The 3,215-nt window shown below is 34.7% G+C and overlaps 1 long non-coding RNA gene across 1 annotated transcript in view; it reads left to right on the top strand.

Annotated features, from left to right (window-relative positions):
* Nucleotides 1-3,212, top strand: part of LOC101582070 — a 51,987-nt gene extending 48,775 nt beyond the window's left edge. The window contains exons 2-3 of the long non-coding RNA XR_002819584.1: nucleotides 1,946-2,049; nucleotides 3,053-3,212. This is a non-coding gene — a long non-coding RNA (uncharacterized LOC101582070). The remainder of the gene's footprint in view (nucleotides 1-1,945; nucleotides 2,050-3,052) is intronic.
* Nucleotides 3,213-3,215: the final 3 nt, after the last annotated feature.

The raw sequence follows: 3,215 nt of genomic DNA on the forward strand, positions 1-3,215 counted from the left end.
CCTGAGCTAGGGCCAGGCCCCCACATTATACTTTTTGATATTTATAAAGAAATGCAGACTAAAATACATGTTGAAAATTTGAGTTGTTTCATTAAAAAAGGCAAATGAACAACTCTCCTAACTTTTTGCTTGTATGAAAGGACTAAACATGTAGTACCAAAAAGAAAGCCTGTAATAAAATTGAGTAGTAAGAAAAGATGATATTGGTGCTGCAAATTTGAAGGAATGCCTTGATAGTAGTAGAGAAAAGAAAAAAAGAAATAAAGAAACTTCAATTAAAAAGTAAGAAGATGTTGACGTTCAGGGGACCTTAAACTACTTGTGTTATTACCAGTCTCAAAAGATTAGAGTGGACTGTGGGAGCATCATAATAAATTTGAAAACTGCCTGTAGCAGCTGATACTCCCTGATGGAGGATAGAATGTGAGCTTTTGTGGATGAAACTTTTGTAAGTTTTTGGTTTGTATATTGGAATTTGAAAGAGTAGAAGAGTAGAGAACTCCATTAAAACTGCATAGTGGGGAAAGAAAAGGAAGAGCAAAGGAGTCTTTATCTCTGTAATATGGTAACACACTGCTGTGTTTAAAGAAAGTACTGAGAGCTTGATTGTCTATGCATCAAAGATCAGAGGCAGGTGAAGCCTTAAGGAGGTGAGTGTGGATGAATCCATTGATGAGTTCATCATTGAATGGGCTTTTAGGAAGTGGATCCTGGTTGGAGAAAATAAGATATTGGGATATACCTTTGAATGGTTTTGTGTCCCAGTTCCTTGCTCTCTGGCTCTTCTATGCTCTGTTTCTGGCCACCCTGAGGTGAACAACTTTCTTCTGCTGTGCCCCTTCAGCATGATGTCTGCCTTAAGATGGGCCAGCTGTGAGCTGACTAAAACCTCTGAAACTGTGAGCCACAATAAATCCTCCTTTGCATTGTCTGTCAGCTGCTTTGTTCCAGCTATAAAAAAGTGACTAATGTTCTGTCCACAGAGTAAAGCTTTATGTATTTATAGTCTTGGAAGTTCTAGCCCATAGTCAGCTTTATGAGCACAGCAAATTAATGCTTGATTATATGAATATATATATATACATATTCACATATAGAATATATATATATTCATATATAGAATATATATGCTATGTAATGTGAAGAAACAAAATGTGAGAGCATTATGTAGTGGACAGAAATTATGTACAAGTCAGATGTGCATAAGGAAGAAAGGATGTGAAATGCTAATAAAATTTTCCTTTTGAGAAAAAGAAATGACAGTAATATCTTTGAGTTTTAAACTCACAATATTGTTTAGTAAGGAATGTTTTTATTTTAAAATTAAAGAATAAAATATTAGATTGGAGGAGGGCAACATGGAGTTAGCCATGGTTACCTAAATTAGCAACTTTAAGTTACACATAGTGCCAAGCTTATGGCTTTTCTTTATAAGATATACTTTTCTATTACTAATTCTTAGCAACTGTCTTCTTATAGAAATTTATTTTCATATGCTTTGCTGTACCTTTTTTACCCAGAAAATGGGGGTGGAAATGTGTAATGATTCCTTCAGTGTATATAGATTTTGTGAGAGATATATGTAGAGAATACCCTAAAGTGAAGATTTTGAAATTGTAGGTATTGCTTTATTGCTATAGGATAGCACATAGTATCTTTTATGGCAGTGAGTCAGCAGCATATTTATAAAGTTAAATAGTGACTGGTAAAAAAGAAAAGCTGACAGAATGACATCTTTGAGTTTTGGAGGTATATTCTGCTATTTTAGGTTGAGTCTAGAAATTACTCATCAGAATACTAATATATGAGTGTAATCATAGAGATGTGATGTGGTGTTCTGGATCACCTGAAAGGCCCCATCCTTTTTATGTGAAGAGATGGGTATGACCCTTGATCTCTAATGCCACATCTGCTATAAACTTCTGAACCCTCCACCATCATTCAGGATGCATCTCTCTCTAATGGTTGAAGAAGTGGTGGAGGATGCAATGGGGCAGAGCACCTGTGGATCCTTGCCTGGGACAAGTTATGGAAAGAAAACTCTTACAGGTATTCTTATGTACTTTACTTGGATATTAGATAAAATAGTACTTTTTCTGGAAGGACTGGGTAGGATGGGGTGGTTGATGGGAGGATTGGGATGGAGCAGAGATCATTTCCAGGAGTGGTAGAAAAATTAGGAAAGAACATCAGTGTCTTTTTGTTTTTCTTCCACTGCTTTTGCTGTGACTTCTGTAATAAAAGAAGTTGTGTCAGAATTCTTGAACCGTAGACTCATATATTAAGATTCACCAGGAACATTGATAGATACATGATGTTGACTTAATATTACTAACTGTCAGTAACTATGGAAATCTATGAAAAATGTTTAGACCTATGAATTGTATTGAACATTAAAAATTCTGATATATGCTTAAAACTCTTAGTAAACTTGTTGATTATCTTGTTTTTGATTATATTATTTGGCTATTTAACCATTTGACACTGATTTATTTCTGAGGCATAAGGATATCTGACACAGCTGTGCATTTTAATTAAGCAATTATTTAATTTGGGAGCACCTTAAGTTTTAAGTTCCTGATTTTTTTTCTAGGATAGCAGAGATTAGAGTGTCAAGACTCAGGGAATGGCTTCCAAGGGAGCTCCAAATCATTACGGGTTAAAAATGTTGCTGAAAGTTTTTTTTTAACACTGTATGTTAGGGAGTATCTCAGACATTTTCTAGAAGCTCCCTTACTTGAAATTATCAAAATGGTATTTTCCATTGTGTTCCAAATAATTGGTAATTCTATTGTGCTTAGGTGAGAATATGAGGAGTATATATACATAGGTATGCAGAAAGTTTTCTAAAATGCAATTTGAATTGTAATAACCCAGTTAAATGGAAGTGAACAAAGACATGTCAGCACAAAATTGGGCAAAGTGAAGTAAGTGAAATGAATGTACAGGTGGCTTTTTTTTCTATTTTATTTTTTTTCAGTGAAAATAAGAAATGTTGCTTTTCAGAGAGAATTTTGTATTATTTTCTCCTCTTTTTCTCCCCCTACTCTAGCTTGGGAACTAGGAAAAGAGCCATTTTATGTGATCTTGTCTTCCAGTCCAGTTTGAATCAAGAAAAACCTACTGAAGACTCCTTTAAGAACAGTATGTTTTGAAGAAGGAAAGGAAATACTGTTTGAGCGAAGGCAAACAAACCAAAAGGGTGATGGAAACAT

The sequence above is a fragment of the Octodon degus genome, unplaced genomic scaffold, assembly GCF_000260255.1.
Source record: "Octodon degus isolate 3935 unplaced genomic scaffold, OctDeg1.0 scaffold00399, whole genome shotgun sequence".
Classification (NCBI taxonomy): domain Eukaryota; kingdom Metazoa; phylum Chordata; class Mammalia; order Rodentia; family Octodontidae; genus Octodon; species Octodon degus.